Source organism: Monodon monoceros, unplaced genomic scaffold, assembly GCF_005190385.1.
Source record: "Monodon monoceros isolate NGI ecotype Baffin Bay Population unplaced genomic scaffold, NGI_Narwhal_1 Super_Scaffold_21, whole genome shotgun sequence".
Classification (NCBI taxonomy): domain Eukaryota; kingdom Metazoa; phylum Chordata; class Mammalia; order Artiodactyla; family Monodontidae; genus Monodon; species Monodon monoceros.
In genome coordinates, this window is record NW_021703778.1 from 80,219,331 (window position 1) to 80,237,861 (window position 18,531).

The following is an 18,531-nucleotide window of genomic DNA, read 5'->3' on the forward strand; positions in this document are numbered from 1 at the left end:
TGGGGAGGGATGGGGAGCGATGGGGAGGGATGGGGAGGGATGGGGAGCGATGGGGAGCAGCAGATGAAGTTCGCTTGCTTGTCCGCCGCTCTCCTCCTGCTGTGTGGCCCGGTTCCTAACAGGCTGTGGACGCTTAACAGTCTGCTGGCCCAGGGGCTGGGGACCCCTGGTCTAAGGGACATTTAGATAGAAGTTCCAGTGAGCTGGACATTTACACTTGGAAGTTTCCAGCATACTTACAGTAAGTGAAACAAAGGGAATAGATATCATAGTTCTTTTCCATTAAAACATAATTAAATTTCACAAGCACAGGAGAATTTCAGCTTTTGGGCTTTTTAACAGGCTCCTATTAGTTGAATATTCACGTGTTAGTGACCGGTAAAATTCAGTCTTATCTAAGTTTCTATCTCTCCAAACAGAACAAGCCAGTTTACCTAAACAAAGGAACAAACAAATAAAAAGGAAAAAGACATTTATAGACATCCATCAACCTGGATGGCTCTGAACATTTTATAATAGCTGACATTGAGATAGGTAGATTTTTAAGAACCCAACCAGCTTCCTATACTAACCTGACAAATTTATGACCTGAATGTGTTTAAGCTACTAACTGTGTTCTTTGGATACCTGAGTTCCAATCTTTAGTCACTACGAACACTTATCTTAAAATACAAATGCACACAGCCCTGCAAATAAACTGGGACAATCAATTTCGTCCCTGGCTCTCACTGCTTCACCTTTGAAATGAGGATAGCAATTCCTGTTTTACACGGTGATTCAGTTATATATATATATATCCTTTTTCAGATTCTTTCCCCTTATAGGTCATTATAAGATATTGAGTATGTTCCCTGTGCTATACAGTAGGTCCTTGTCATCTATTTTACATACAGTTGTGTGTATATGTTAATCCCAAACTCCTGATTTTATCCCCCACCCCCTTTCCCCGGTTGTAACTGTAAGTTTGTTTTCTATGTCTGTGGGTCTATTTCTGTTTTGTAAATAAAAAAGAACTCATAATTTTTAAAAGGTTGTTTCTATACTTAAATGGATGCATACGAAGTTAAAGATATGGGATCAACTGTTTGAATTAAGAAAGAAATGGCATTTTTAAGCAGAAAATATATATGTACAACTCCCCCGAGGAAAGAATGGTGAAACCAGTTTCACTCAAACACGAAGCATTGGATCAAGACCAAATAAGAAGCATTGCAGCTTTGGAGGAAATATCAGAGCAAGTTTGAGGCAACTGATCTCAATAATTCTTTTTCTTTTTGCTGGGAGGACAACCCCCCCCCAGACACTGCTGACCCCCCCCCAACCCCGGGCAGCCTGGGGGTTGTGGCCACCCTGCTAGAGAGTGGGAGTGAACACCTGACCCTGAGACCCTGGAACCTCAGAGCCCACAGGCTTACGCTTCACATGGGTGGAGCACAGCATCCCCACCCCACGGCCCTACAGTTTGGCACCTGTGGGCAGAGCCTGGTCCCCCAAGTGGACCTCAGGCCCCCCGCTCCGCCGTCCTTCCTCATGGCCCGGATATGCCAGCTAGTCCGGGGCTGTTGCAGGGTCTGTCCTTCCTGGGGAGGTGTGGGTGTGTGTGACACAGACAAATACAGTGTCCTGCTCACACTTGCCCCAGAAAAACGTGAGCTCCTATAGGACTCAGGCAAGCAGCTGCAGGAGAGGACTCCCCCTGCCACCCCAACCACCGCAGCTCCTGTCAGGGGCGAGGAAGTGGAAAAAAGGGAGTGGGAAGAGAGGGACTCAGGGTCCCGGCCCAGGGCTGCCAGGGAGGCCCCCCGCGAGGCCCAGGACCTGCCAAGCTCTGGGAGGAGGCTTCTCCAAGAGGGGCTTCTCCTTGGCTTCAAGCCGCCTCCATGCCATCCTCAAGCACACTGGCTGGGAGTGTGCCTCTTACACAAAACCAGGTAACTCAGGTTTCCAAGTGGGCAGAAATTCCCCAGGGTGCACTTTGGGAAATGGAAAAAAGGCAGCCCTGATATTTCTATCCATGTGTTCAAATGAAACTCAAGTAACCAAAAAGGACCTCCTGTATAGCACAGGGAACTGTATTCAATGTCTTGTAATAACCTATAATGGACGAGAACGTAAAAAAAGAATATATATATTTATATATATATATGTATAAGTGAATCACTGTGCTGTAACCTGAATCTAACACAACGTTGTAAATCAACTATATTTCAAAAAAACAAAGAAACCCAAGTGATTTCTTCTGTGTTTCTGCAGAAGCAGAGATTTGATTTTCGACTGAGCTTCACCCATCCCATCAAGTATTATGTCACACTTGCACCCTAGTCCCTTCCCCAAGGAGCTCATCCCAAGGGGACACAGAGACAGGCAGAGGGTCCCCGGCTCGTGAACGGCTAAGAAGGAGGAAAACGGAAGGAGGAGTTGGGAGACTTCAGGGGAGCTTTGGGCTGGGGTCCATGCCCCACACAGAGGTGTCACCCCCGGGTCTGCAGGACCTAGCCTGCCCTGGCTAACCATGGGCCAGCCAGGCTGGCATCACCCCAGGAGGCAGGAGAAGAGGTGACACCACAGAGACATCCCACAAGCTCAGCCTGACAAGCAGGAAGCACGCTGGATGCAGCCACAGGCATCCTTTATCAGAGCAGCCCTCATTTGCTTTTAAGAATTGTGGGGAAGGGTGCCAAGGGGGAGGGTGGGGTTCGCAGTTGTAAGCTTTTACATAGAGAACTGGTAAACAACAAGGCCCTACTGTATAGCACAGGGAACTATATTCAATAGCCTGTGACAAACCATAATGGAAAAGAATATAAAAAAAGAAGGTATATATATGTATAACTGAATCACTTTGCTGTACAGCAGTAGTTAACAAAACAGTGTAAATCAACTATACTTTAATCAAAAAAAAAAAAAAGAAAACAAAAGCATTGCAGGGAAGAAAACGAGACAAGTAAAATGTACAGAGGAAGCATTCTAAAAATACTCTAGCTAGAAGTGTTCTCCAACGGCAATCTTTTTTTCCCTCCTTAAGACCCAGTCTAATCCATGTCCATGTGTAGCTTGTAAATCACATGTATATTCCTAAGCTATTTCCTTGGTAAAATTTCTAAAACATTCTCAAGGAAGATTCCATGGCCAGAGAGCTCAATAAAACCATGGGTACTTAATCTAAACAGAAAGAAATCTAATAACCTTCAGACAAGAAGTCCAATTAGTAACCTGTGACTGAAACGCAAACAGACAGCAGGCCAGGGAGGTCCAGGCATGGCGCAGGGAGGAGGGGAGTGTGATGGAGAGCGTGAGAAGTAACCAGAACAGTGGTGGAGGCACCTCACTGGGACATTGTTCGCTGGTGGATGCTTCCTGCCATGGTGAGTTTGCTTCTCTATGCAACCTCCTAACCGCAGGGACTTATGATTTATGAGCACTTATGAGCACTCAGACCAGGGGGATCCTCTGCTCTGTTGTTCAGGTTCATCAGCCTTTTGGCCAAAGGTCTTAATCAGCTTTCATGGCTTACAAACCATCTCAGGGGTGGTGCAGTACCCAATGGGCACTTAGCCATCCTCCCTGCCTCTGTAATAATACCCGGTGAGCACCAACCATGGCTCCAGACCTGCCGGACACCTCTCGCAGGACTTACTCTTGTCTCCAGAGTTAACGACAAGGGCACTGAGGGTTTATGAGGTGAAGCCTTTGCCCAAGGTCATCGGGTCAGTGTATGACAGAGACAAGGGGGCACACCTTAGATGGTCTGATTTCAGAGTCCTTCTCTTGACCACCCAGATACTCTCTTGTGTGATATCTCACAGCCGTGGAAAAAGCGAAAAATGAAGGACTATGTGACAGGAAAGAGAGTCTGATGCACTGATTGAGCGATTGGGTGAAAATTATCTGGGAAAGGGAATATTCCCATGGCCTGAAAAATCATAATACAACCAGCAATGGATGCTAAAGCCATTGGGTGAAAATTATCTGGGAAAGAGAATATTCCCATGGTCTCAAAGCTCACCCCACAGACTACTTATTAATTAGAAAAGAATAAATACGGTAACATCATAAAGGAGAGCTCTGGCAGAAGTCACCTTAGCCAGGTGAACCGTTCACTACCAATACCAGGTCACGATAATGTGGTGGGACCACTGATGTGAGGCAAATACACAAGATGTCTACCTGGAGCTAAGCATGAGGGAAACAGTCAGACAACTGTGAGATACTCTATAAAACAAACGGCTTAGATTCTTAAAAAAAAAGTCAGCACCACAAAAAACAGTTTTGGTTCAGGTTTAAAGAGACATAACCAGATTCAGTGCATGTCATGTAATTGAATTCTAGATAAGGGAAAACAGCTATAAAGAGTACTCTGGGCAACCAGGGGTATTTGAATTGGGACTATATATTAGATAATGTTACTTTATCAGTGTTGACTTCCACAGTGATAATGGTATCATAGTATACCTTTGAAGAAGACAATCTATGAACTTAGGAGATATATACAAAGTATGTCATGATGTCTGCAACTTACTTTCCCATGATTCACATGATTCAGAGACAAAAACTGAACACACATCCATAACACACAAATCCATATTTACAATCTCTCCATGTGTGTATGTATCTGTTCACGTGTGTATTTGGGTAAACATCTGGTAACTCTGAGTGAAGATTATATGTATTCACTATACTATTTTTCCATTTTCCTATAAATCTGAAGTTTATCAAAAGAAAAGTAGGCAAAAAAGTAAGTGAAGATATTTGTTTGAAGAGTCATAAGGCAAAAGAATTGCTATGCTCTGATATCAGCTAGATAAAAATTCTATTTTTGGACAAAAACAAAGAACATTAAAAATAAAAGCAATTAATATGTTAAGATGAGACTTTTGTCTTTTGTTTAAATGACTCGTAACATTTTAAAAATCAATCATGATAGCTACAGATGGCAACAAAGTTGCTTAATAAATTTTGCATTAGTGTAAATCAAATCACCTGTTGGTCATTCACTACAGCCACATTCTTTTTAAGGGTAATGTTTACTATTCTAAACACAAATCTTAATGCAACACGAAATTCATTTCACAATTTCCTCTTAATGGACTTTAGTAGATAAATTAACATATCATTCCTCCCTGGATTTAAACCTGATTTTCAGGTCATTTGTTCCCAGGACCACTACAAGCTCTGTTGTTGGAGATGTTGACTGCACTTGGCCCCCCAGCACGGTCCCAAGGGGCCCCATGAACACGGGACTTACTTTTCAGACACTGAGATTCTCTGGAGGTGGGTGGCAGTTAGGCACCGGGGGCAACGCAGCATCGTCCCTGCTGGAAATGGCCCATTATTGCCCCAGTGAATGGCATGAGATCACAGCCCCTGAGAACTCTGGAAAAGACAAGAATAAAAGAGAATATTCACATTCCATTAAAAGTGAGAATTTAAAATTTAAGAATTTTAAAAAATATTTTAAAATTTGTATATTTCAAATTTTAAAATGATTTAAAATATTTGGTATGAACTTGAAATGCTCTTTTAAAAATTTTTAATTAACTTTATTGAGAAATAATTTACATACAATAAAATACATGTATTTTAACAAAATGTGTACAACTGTGTAACCACCACCACAATCAAGATAGAATTTGAACTTGAAATGGTCTTGATAGTGAATCTCCCTCCTTCACACACCATCCCACCCTTTAATTTTTAAATAAATACAGGCATTGGGGGGTAGGTCAGGATAAATGGAAAAGTCTCCCAGGCAGGTGTCAACTCACAGAAGTGACTGTGAGGTCAGAGCCATGAGAAGTTCACAGGCTATGCTGATGTTCCAGGGCAGGTGCACAGAGGCGCTCACAGACAGAACCCCAACTTCTGACATCCCAGGAGAACCTCAGGTGGCACAGTCCATGGGGAATCACAAAGTTAGGACGCTGTTCATCATCCTTGCTGGGATTGTGGTGTGATCCTCAGGGAATTTGAGAGGTCAGGCTGATGACCACTCCTCATTCCTGGTGGGGTGCACCAGGCTCCAGTGTGGGGTCAAAGTGTTATTGATAGCATCCTGAGTCAGGAGGGTCCCTGTGGACCATACCTCAGTCCAGGTGAGTGCAAGGTGATCCCCAGTGGTGATGGGGGCAAGTGTTATGAACAGCATCTTGACGCCTGAGATCCACTTGCTTATCTGCAATGTGGGGTTTTCTTTCAGGCATCAGACCCCCAGGATGCTTGTGAGCTAGGAGGACCATGACTGCACAGGTGAGGGGAAGGAGCTGGGTCACCTCTGTGCACCCTACAGAGACTATACCACATGGGGTACAGGGACCTTGCTTTCCTCCATGTTAACACCTAGGTTCTGGGTGAAGTCTGAGGATCTCACCTGCATCTAGGGATTGCCCCTGTCAGGGGGTGTGCCCAGAGTCTGGGGATGGCCTATCCTGTCCCTGCAGGTCCTGAGCCTCCAGACCCCCAGCTGGTTTCTCCTTTGACCTTTCCCATCCACATGGATAAATCACACATCTTCATAAACCTAGCTGAATTCTTAAACAGACATGGGAAGACACTAAATGCAAAAGAATGAGAATCAGTAGCCAAAACAATCTTGATAAAGGAGAACAAAGTTGAAGGTCTCGCATTTCCTGATTTTGAAACTTACTATGAAGCTATAATCATCAAAACAGTGTGGTCTGGGCATAAATACAGCTATATAGACAGATCAGTGGTATAAAATAGAGAGTCCAGAAATAAACCCTTGCATATATGGTCAAGTAATTTTTGACAAGGGTGTCAAGACCATTCAATGAGGAAAGGACAGTCTTTTCAATTAACCGTGTTGGGAAAACTTGGATATCCACATATGAAAGAATGAAGTTACACCCTTACCTTATACCATATATAAAAATTACCTCAAATGGATCAAAAAACCTTTATGTAAGGCCTAAAAGTATAAAACTTTTGGAAGAAAACATAGAGGAAAATCTTCATGACGTTGGATTTGGCAATGATATCTCGGGTATGTCACCAAAAGCACAAGCAACAAAAAAATTGGACCTCATCAAAATTAAAATCTTCATATCAAATGATACCAACAACAGAGTGAAAAGGCAACCCATGAGATGGGAGAAAATATTTGCAAATCATATATCTGATAAGTGATTAATACCCAGAATATATAAAGAACTCCTACAATTCAACAGAAAACCCAAACAACCCAGTTTAAAAATGGGTAAAGAACTTTAATAGCCATTTCTCCAAAGAAGATATACAAATGGCCAATAAGCACATGAAAAGATGCTCAACATCAGTAATCACTAGAGAAATGCAAACTGAAACCACAATGAGATACCACTTCATAGCCACTAGGATGATTATTAAAAAAACAAACAAATAGAAAATCACAAGTGTTGGTAGGAATGTAGGGAAATTGGAACCCTTTTCCATTGCCGGTGGGAATGTAAAATGGTACAGCCTCTATAGAAAACAATATAGTGGTCCCTCAAAAACGTAAACAAAGAATTACCATATGATATAGCAATTCTACTTCTGGGTTTATCTGTTCAAGCAGAGACTTGAACAAATATTTGTACAGCCTTGTTGATAGCAGAATTATTCACAATAGCAAAAAGGTGGAAGTAACTCAAGTACCCATCAATGAGTGAACACATAACCAAAATAAGGTCTATCCATACCATGAAGGAAATTCATTTAAGCGATATCATATGATATTTGTCTTTCTCTGTCTGACTTACTTCACTCAGTATGACAATCTCTAGCTCCATCCATGTTGCTGCAAATGGCATTATTACATTTTTAAAAATATTTATTTACTTATTATTTATTTGGATGCACTGGCTGTTAGTTGCAGCAGGTGGGCTCCTTAGTTGTGGTTCCAGGGCTCCTTAGTTGAGGCTCATGGGCTCTTTAGCTGTGGCATGTGAACTCTTAGTTACGGCATGCATGTGGGATCTAGTTCCCTGACCAGGGATTGAAGCTGGGCCCCCTGCATTAGGAGCGTGGAGGCTTATCCACTGTGCCACCAGAGAAGTCCCCTCATTCTTTTTTTATGGCTGAGTAATATTCCATTGTATATATGAACCACATCTTTATCCATTCCTCTGTTGATGGACATTTAGGTTGCTTCCATGTCCTGGCTAAAGTAAATAGTGCTGCAATGAACGTTGGGGTGCACGTATCTTTTCAAATTATGTTTTCTCTGAATCTATACCCAGGAGTGGGACTGCTGGATCACATGGTAGTTCTATTTTTAGTTTCTTAAGGAACCTCCATATTGTTCTCCATGGCGGTTGTACCAGCTTACATTCACACCAACAGTGTAGGAGGGTTCCCTTTTCTCCACACCCTTTCCAGCATTTATTGTTTGTAGATTTTTTGGTGACGGCCATTCTGACCAGTGTGAGGTGATACCTCATTGTAGTTTTGATTTACATTTCTCTAATCATTAGTGATATTGAGCACCTTTTCATGTGCTTTTTAGCCATCTATATGTATTCTTTGGAGAAATGTCTATTTAGATCTTCCAAAATGTAGAAAACAAACTTATGGTTACCAGGAGGTAAGGAGGGGGAGGGATAAATTGGAAGATTGGGATTAACATATACACACTACTATATATAAAATAGATAACTAATAAGGACCTACTGTATAGCACAGGGAACTCTACTCAATACTCTGTAATGGTCTATATGGGAAAAGAATCTAAAAATGAGTGGATACATGTATACATATAACTGATTCACTTTGCTGTACACCTGAAACTAACACAACATTGGAAATCAACTATACTCCAATAAAAATTTTTTTTAAAAAGGAAGGAAATTCTTACACTTGTTACAATATGTATGAACCTTGAGGACATTATAAGTGAAATAAGCTAGTAATAAAAGGACAAACATTGTATGACTCCACTTATGTGAAGTAGCCAGAGTAGTTAAATTCTTAGGGGCAGAAAGTAGAATGGAAGTTGCCAGGGGCTGGGAGATGAGGAATTGTGAGTTAGGATTTAATGGATAAAGAGTTTCAATGGGGTAAGATGAAAAAGTTCTAGGAAGGGATGGTGGTGATGGTTGCACAACAATGTGAATGTACTTAATACTACTAAATGGACACTTAAAAGTGGTTAAAATGGTACATTTTATCTTATGTATATTTTCCCACAATAAAATAGTTTCAAAATAAACAAACACACAAAAGAATGAGAATCAAATTAAAGATCGTTCCATTGGCCACACAGCATTCAAAGAGAAGTATATTTTAAGACGGGGGTGAGGGGAGTAAAATTTGGAACCTAGGACTATATGGACAAAAGGTGATGTATGTATGCAGACACACAGAGGCTCAGGAAATTCATTGTCCACAGACTCCTGAAAACATTTACAGAGAAAATACTCAAATAAAAAGAAAAATAAATCCAACAGGAGAAGGTGAGATACAATAGCGATGGTGAGTTAAAAGAAATGGTAAGTTAGTATTTATTTAGATTAATCAACTGATTTTTATTAAAAACTAAAGGTTAAAAATAAAAGGACAAAGTGAGTTATCTTATTCTAAGATTAAAACTGTAAATCTTAAAGTAATATTAATAGCCAACAAAATAAAATCAATGTGTAAGGCTAGTCTGACTTTATACATTTACCACATTATAAATTAAAGAGAAAAATCAGATGACCATTTCAAAAGATATACACTGATATAATTCAACATTTATTCATGATAAAAGAAAATATCTCTTAGCAAAGTAGGAATAGAAAAGAAGCTCTTTAACCTAATATAGGATATCGTTCAAAAAACGACTACAATATTACACTTAATGGTGAAATGTTGAATAATGCTAACTGCCTTTCCTTTAAGATCAGGAATAAGATAAGGTCACACTATCACCACTGAAGGTCACCAATCTCCTGGAAGTCTTAGTCAGTGCAGTAAGGACACATAAATAAGTTAATTAATTAAAATAAAAGGTATGAGAAATTTAAAAGAAAGGAGAAACCTGTCATTATTTGTGGATAATATGACTTTATACATAGAAAATAATCTTGCTGATAAATCATTAGAGTTAATAAAAGCTTTCAGATATAAAATTAATACACAAAATCAATTCTGTGTGTATGAACCAAAAAGATTTGAAAATCAAGCAAAAAATGCCATTTATAATAGCATCAATATAAAGTATGCAGGACTGAATGCAACAAAAAGTGTACAGAAACCTCATGGAGATAAAGTATGTCTGAATAAGTGGAGATATAGATTAGGAAACATTATACTTCTATAGGTGCAATATAATTACATTCAATATCTTAAAGGGCATGTGTGTAGGAGGGTATGGGGGGGTGTGCACATGCATATGACTTGCAAATTAATTCCAAAGTGCATTTAGAAGCTCTAAGTCCAATGCACATTGAAGAAAAAGAGTGAGGTGGATAAAGGCCCTACAGGGTAACCAGACTCATCACAAAATGACAGAAGTTAAGACAGTGTGTCATTGGTACAGGGATAGACACATAGAGAAGCAGCCCAGAATAGAAAACCTGAAAAAGGATCACATATATATGGACATTTAATACATGACAGATGATTTTACAGATCAGTTGGAAAAGAACAGACTTTGCACGATACAATGCTAAGACAAGTTATTATGCAAACTGAAATAATGAAATTGGACCCCCACCATACCAAAAATAAATTTCTAAGTTAAGGCTAAACTACATAAATTCTAGAAGAGAATATAGGCAATTTCTTATGACTTAGAGGAAGAATTTTTAAAATAAGACTAAAATGGCTGGGCTTCCCTGGTGGCGCAGTGGTTGAGAGTCCGCCTGCCGATGCAGGGGACACGGGTTCGTGCCCCGGTCCGGGAAGATCCCACATGCCGCAGAGCGGCTGGGCCCGTAAGCCATGGCCGCTGAGCCTGCGTGTCCGGAGCCTGTGCTCCGCAATGGGAGAGGCCGCGACGGTGAGAGGCCTGCGTACCGCACAAAAAAAAAAAAAAAAAAAAAAAAAAAAGACTAAAATGGCTAAAATAAATGGCTAAAATAAATTATTAACTGCTTCGCGTTAAAACTTCGCGTCTTAAAACTGTTAAGAAAGTGAGTAGACAGACCACATACTGTGAGGAGATATTTACCAAACAAACGTATCACTGATTAAGGAATGGTACTCAGATGATTTAAAGCATTCCTAAGATTTAATAAGAAAAGACAAACAACCCAATGGAAAAATAGGCCATCGAAATAAGTAGAAATTTTGCAGAAATGCAAGAACAAAAAAGCGATAGACACGGACAAAATTCTGACAATCTAATTTTTATGAAAATAAATGAAAAATAAGACCGCATAGAGATAATAGCTTATACCTACCAGACTGGGAAAAAATTTTAAATGAACAACGCCATGTATGGACAATAATATGGAGAAAATGTAACTTTCTTTTGATGCTGGTCAAAGGCAAACGTTGTGCAATTGTTTGTGGCGCAAACTGCACGTCCTGACCTAGATGTAATGCACTTGCATCCCAGGAACTCTCCCACATCCTTTGATCCTCACACGCATGCACCAGAGGGCAGACACAAGCTCCTATGAGCACAGAAACCAGCAGATGCTCATCAACTGCCGAATCCGGATTTCAGGGAAAATGAGTGCATGGCGGCTACAAGCATCAACATGGCTGGATAGATAAACTATATTAAGGGAAAGAAGCAAGCCACAGAAGGATGCACACAATCCACTTATATAAAGTGCAAATAGCAGGCAGACCCGGGCACTGTTTAGCTAGGCAAGCTAGACGGTCCCGGACTTATGATGGTTCCACTTACATTTTTTCGACTTTAAGATGGTGTGACATTTATATGCATTCAGTAGAAACCGTACTTCAAAATTTTAAAAAAATTATTTTATACTGATGTATAGTTGATTAACAATGTTGTTTCAGGCGTACAACAGAGTGATTCAGTTATACATATACATGTATCTATTCTTTTTCAAATTCTTTTTCCATTTATGTTATTACAGAGTATTGAGAAGAGTCCCCTGTGCTATACAGTAGGTCCTTGTTAGTTATCCATTTTAAATATAGCAGTGTGTACATGTCAATCCCAAACTCTCAATCTGTCCCTCCCCCCATCCTTTCCCCTGGGTAACTGTAAGTTCGTTCTGTAAGTCTGTGAGTCTGTTTCTGTTTTGTAAATAAGTTTGTATCTTTTTTTTTAGATTCCCCATATAAACGATATCATATGATTTTTGCCTTTCTCTGTCTGACTTACTTCACTTAGTATGATAATCTCCAGGTCCATCCATGTTGCTGCAAATGGCATTATTTCATTCTTTTTTATGGCTGAGTAATATTCCACTGTATATATGTACCACATCTTCTTTATCCATTCCTCTGTTGATGGACATTTAGGTTGCTTCCTTGTCTTGGCTATTGTAAACAGCACTGCAATGAACATTGGGGTGCATGTATCCTTTTGAACCACGTTTTTCTCTGGATATATACCCAGGAGTGGGATTGCAGGATCATATGGTAGCTCTTGAATTTTGATCTTTTCTCAGGCTAGCGATAAGCAGTACGATCCTCTCTCGAGATGCTGGGCAGTGGCAGTGAACCACCCCATCCCAAGGGTAAACAACCGATATACTTACAACCATCTTGGACCCAGACAGCCATTCTGTTTTTTTGACTTAAGTACAGTATTCAATAGATTACATGAGATATTCAACCCTTTATTATAAAATAGGTTTTGTGTTAGAGGATTTCGCCCAACTATAGGCTAATATAAGTGTTTTGCGTACGTTTCAAGGAAGCTGGGCTAAACTATGATTTTTGGTAGGTTAGGTGTATTAAATGCATTATTTATTTGTTTATTTATTTTTGGCTGCTTTGGGTCTTTGTTGCTGTGCACAGGCTTTCTCTAGTTGTAGCGAGTGGGGGGGCTACTCTTCATTGCAGTACATGGGCTTCTCATTGCGGTGGCTTCTCTTGCTGTGGAGCATGGGCTCTAGGCATGCAAGCTTCAGTAGTTGTGGCACATGGGCTCAGTAGCTGTGGCTCGTGGGCTCTAGAGCACAGGCTCAGTAGTTGTGGCACATGGGCTTAGTTGCTCTGCAGCATGTGGGATCTTCCCGGACCAGGGCTCGAACCCGTGTCCCCTGTATTGGCAGGCGGATTCTTAACCACTGCACCACCAGGGAAGTCCTTACATGCATTTTTTTTTTTTTTTGCGGTACGCAGGCCTCTCACTGTTGTGGCCCTCTCCCGTTGCAGAGCACAGGCTCTGGACACGCAGGCTCAGCGGCCATGGCTCACAGGCCCAGCCACTCTGCAGCATGTGGGATCTTCCCGGACCGGGGCACGAACCCGTGTCCCCTGCATCGGCAGGCGGACTCTCAACCACTGCACCACCCGGGAAGCCCCTTACATGCATTTTTGACTCGGGATATTTTCCATTTACAATGGGTTTATTGGGATGTAACCACATCATAAGTTGAGGGAGATCTGTGTAAACATAGGTGATTTAGGACAGGGGTGACCTCTGTGGGTTGGGGATGGGGGACATCCATGAATTCTGGGGTACAATCGTGCTCCTCCTGTGTGATGGGTGCATGGCTGTGTATTTTGTTCTTTAAACCATTCACATAGTTTTCAATGCATTTTCTTTGTCCATATGCTATTGTTTATAATTAAAAAAAAAGAGAGGGAAAGAAAACAGTCATATGCAGAGTAAAAAGTCCTACAAGGTCCTTATGAAAAAGACTAATAACAAAGGTATAGGAATCATCTGAAAAACCTATAGAACTCCACTGAAAAACATGAATGGACACCCAATAAAGGGAGAATATTTCCTGGACAAGTAGACAGACAGTACTGCAATATCAATTAGTCTGTAATTAGTCTTTAAAACCAGTAGAATCTCAACAAATTTCGCAGCAATCTTACAAAGCCACTTCTAAGATTCCTAGAGAAGGAATGTCAAGACCAGGTGAAAGAGAAGAGGGCTAGTTGTACCAAATTTTAATTTTACTGACTTGCTTTCGGACCACGAACCTGTCAGTGTAAAACACCCAGTGGTCTGGACAAACGACCAATTTGTTTCTCAATACATTTGGGCCCAAGACGAAAGGGGAAGTAACCAGGCACTAAACTGAGTTGCAGAGGCAGACCCGCTAGCAGACAGCCTGGGCACAGCCCTGGCATCCTTGGCGCTGGGTCCTGGAGCCTACAGAAGCCTGTGCCAGGCATGGAGGTGGGTGGAAAGGGACCCACAGAAGCGGGACCACATGGGGCTGATCAATTCTGCTCTCAAGCCTCCACAGAGAGAGGTGCCTTTGTCTGAAGTGTCAGGTGGGATACAAAGTCTCCCACAATAATATTTCAGAATCATGAAGGCAAACTACTGAGTATTATACATAGAATGGATAAACAATAAGGTCCTACTGTATAGCACAGGGAACTATATTCAATATCCTGTGATAAACCGTAATTGATTGAAAGAAAAAAATATATATAAATGAATCACTCTGCTATACAGTAGAAATTAACACAGCATTGTAAATCAACTATACTTCAATAAAATAAATTTTAAATCATTTCTCCCCCAGGTTCATCATCCACTTCATGCTAGTGGATGGCATAGAAACTCTAGCAGAGGTGACGATTATGAGTTTTCACTGCAGCTCCTATGTACTGAGCACGTACTACATACAAGGTACCAGGCTGAATGCATCACAGGATTTCTTTTAATCCCACAAGAACCCCGAGAGGGAGGTCTCCCGTCCCGGCTTGAATGTCTGTTCTTCATGAAGCTTCTCTGTTCCTCCCAGCATCTCCTGGGCTCCCAGAGCCTGTGCACCTCGGAGGCCTGGCTCGCTTGCTGTAAAAACGCAGGGCCCTCCTCCACACATAACCTTCACCCACATGTGTTGGGACAGGCTTTATTTCTTAGCCTTCCTCAGAGCTTTAAAAGAAAAGTGAATTTCTATGAAACGGGCTTTAATTCACACACTGACCACTCAGTTCTTCTGCCACTCAGGAAGGCACAGAAAAAATGTGGAGGCCTCAGTCCTCCTGGAACCCACTTTGATTTCCAGTTCTCTAAGGGAATCAAAACTTGCAGCACGTCCTGGCTAAAGTTTCAAGAAATTTAAATTCAGGAAAAGTCTGTAACAACTTCTGGAAACAAAAGGGAGATTCTCTTTTTGTACCGTAAGATATTGCAAGCACAAAATATGTCTGTAATAAATTATGTAAAGGTTTGGGAGTCTGAAGTGCTTTTCAATATGCAAGTTCCTCTAGAGAGAAATGCAAGAACATTGCAGTGACTTAAAAGCAAGTTTAGATCAAGAACACAGTGAGGGGAGAGAAAGGCTATCAGCCAAAAGGAAGGGTGTTGATGCTTTGCATGCCCTTTAGTCCTGGAAGACAAGTTTCTAAAATCAAATAGCCATTTTAGACCCGTATTGCTGTCTTGAAAGGCAGGATGTGGCTGGCTTGGACACCGTGATGGTGAGGCCCTGGGAAGCCACTTCAACTCTGCTTCATCTATTACCATGGGCTTGCGCTGTCCCAAGGGTCCTGGTAGAGACCAATGGGGAGGGCCCTCTGAAAATACTCCGGGGACGGAAGGGGGCTCACAGCTGTAAGGTGACATTATTCTAAAGTAAAAATATATGCACAGAGAGGGGCTAAAGATGAAAGAAGACCAGGCACGCTCCCAGGCCTGACTGCTGGCAAACAGCAGGTGAAAAGGAGCTGTGGTCACCCAGTAGGGTAGCCAGGCTGTCAGCGGCCCAGAGGCTGCCCGATAGACTCCAGGTGGCCCCAGGCAGGTCACCACGCACAGGGGCTCTCTGGCCTCCCTGGAGGTGGCCTCTTCCCTCAGACCACCCAGACCCTGGTGCCTCCCACTCCCACCTAGGTTCTGCTGTGTTTTTCCATCGGGTTTCCCTCTACCTATCCTAATGCCCCTCTGCCCTTCACAAGCCAGGGTCCCTTCAAGTCCCTTATCCTGCAAGAAATCTTTGCTGATCATCCAACCAGAAGACTTTCACTGACCACCTACTTTGCGAGAAGCCGTGGAAGGTGGGGTATAAGCAGGTTGGATATTTTCCCTGAAGACCCTGTGCCTTGAAACAGGAGAGCGGCTGGGAGAGCAGGGCCTGAAGGGCAGCCTGCTCCCTGCTGAGCCTCAGGGGCCCAGAGAAGAGAGAGGAGATGCTGGGCTTGGAACCTACACCCTGAGGAATTCCCAAGAGAAGGGGCAGGGACTGGTATTTAGTGACTGCTCTGTGCACCTGGACTAGGTGTTCATGAGTTCCCTCAGGGCATTCTCATGGCTGCAGCTGAGGAGAGGGCTGGGGGGGGGGCACAGACCTCTCCTTTCACTTTGCCCTGGAGGAGAATTCTCAGCAGCGTGAACTGCGCCTGCAAAGACGATGCCCTGCACGCTTCCTGACCCCCCTGCCAACCCCACTCTCAGCTCTGAGATGGATAATACTTTTTCTTTCAGCTTTTTCCCCCTACTTGCTTTAAATTGCCTAAGCACACTCACCATGTGGACTTCACACCAACCTTGGGGCCCACTGGTGGCTCAAGGTGACAGCAGGATGTCAGAGAGGCCCCCTTCCCTCTGCCCTGTCTGTTTCCCAAGGCAGCTTCTCCTCATCCTTTGGCTTTAATGTTCCCTCCTCAGAGAGGCCTCCCAGGACCACTCTTTATAAAGAATACGCCCCGACCTTTATCCTCAATGACTCACCCTCTCTATTTTCTGTGGATAATCTACAATGACCCTGTTTATCAGTTTACTCATATGTGGGTCAGCGACTATCACTAGGTGGGTGTCCCAGGAGGGCCGTGACCCGGGTCACCACACGGGGACACTGCATGCAGGCCAGAGGGCTTGCTCTGGGCCTAGGGCTCCATCTAGGATGCCAGCTGCTTTCATGGTGGGCTCTGCCGGGCTGGAAGGCATCAGGACAACCCATGGGCGCCCATCTCTGTAGGATCTGAAACGACTCTCTTGGCTAGGCAGAATCACTCCTACACCCTGTTCACGCTGCACCAGGTTCATGAAACTGGCCCTGAGCAATCTGCCCTTGACAGTTTTCCTTTCCTTTAACAATCTAAAGCATTTCCAGTGGGTGCATCTCAATTTCACATTTCCACTGTTTATTACCTTGAAATTTCCCCTACTTTTTTCTAAAGTCGAAGCCTTGCTTTTTCAACTCAGAGCCAGAGTTTCATCCTTGTAGGAAGGGTACAGGAGGTGCTCAGTGAATGGCAATGAAGAAACCCTCCAACTTCTAACAAGATGTGTCAGCAACCTTTACATGTCCCACTCCAGTGGAAGCCACTCTGCTCCACCAACCTGGCTGTCAAAGCAGTGATATTGATGCAGCTGCCGGGAGACTGTATTCACCCGTGTTCCCCAGCTCTGCTCCCTGCAGCATCGCAGCACCCCACCTGATGGTCCGGAACCCAGGCCAGTCAGCTTGCTCAGGACCACACAGCAAAGCACCCAGCTGTGCCCAGCCACTCACTCCGTTCCTGCCCTTCCAGCTCTGTCATCCCTGGGGCATTGTTATTTTTTGTTCGTTTGTTTGAAATTGGCAACCTACAAGCATTTTATTATCAAAAGGAACAAAACGGGTGCAGCATGGGAAAAAGAGGGGGTCCTTCTGTCCCCTCAAGGGTGGTGGGCAAAGTAGACCCCAGGGTCTCAAGCAGGTTGGAATCAGACAGAAGTACAAAAGTGGTCACTGTCCAGGCAATATTGACCTGCCAGACATTTACCTCCTCATACACATCTAGGGCCACCTGGAATTGGACATGCATGAGGCTACAGGGCATGCAGTGCCGCTCTGCCCTGGAAAACCTGACATGGGGCCCTCTGAGACCAACTCACAGACAGAGGCAAATGTCACACCTGCTGGTCTCTGGGTCCTAGCTGTTGCCTCTTGTCGCCTAGAAGTGAGCCCTTCAGCCCCTAATTGCTTCCCCCACGCCTGGATCTGGGAGCAGGACAGGGTCCGTGAAGGGAAAACGCCAGGCCAACCCTGTCGGGAGGAGCCCGCTAGACCAGCCTGTGCCACCACGTGGCCACAGAGGCCCAGGGTCTGTGATTTTAGGGCCTCAGGGGTGACTACAGACCAGGTTTTGAGAAAATCAGACATAGAGCTGCTTGAAATTGAAGAGTCTTCTGTTTGACCTTGAAGCAGAAAAGGGACTTTTTGAGCGTCTCCAACATGCCAGCCACAGTCCATTTGCTCCCTGCTTATATTTGACCATAATTCTGTGCCACAGGGGCTAGCATGCCTACTTTAATGACTACCTGTCCTGGGCCTAGAGGAGTTAAGTAACCTGACCAGGGTCACACAGCAGTAAGTCACCTAGAATCTGAATGCAAGTCAAAGCTTTGACATTGTGCCTCTTCTTGAGATGCTCTGAGGTGCTAATGATATTTTATCCTGCTGTTGGAAGGCCGTGGTCAGCTCATCCCCATGTTCCTGGAGCCCCAGAGGCGTTTTGCCTGCCTGA

At 43.2% G+C, this 18,531-nt stretch overlaps 1 protein-coding gene across 1 annotated transcript in view; it reads right to left on the reverse strand.

The window, feature by feature from the left end:
* Nucleotides 1-5,267, reverse strand: part of LOC114903852 (OTU domain-containing protein 7A) — a 201,514-nt gene extending 196,247 nt beyond the window's left edge. Inside the window, exon 1 of the mRNA XM_029237114.1 lies at nt 5,246-5,267. The gene's annotated coding sequence lies outside the window, so the exon portion shown is untranslated. The remainder of the gene's footprint in view (nt 1-5,245) is intronic.
* Nucleotides 5,268-18,531: the final 13,264 nt, after the last annotated feature.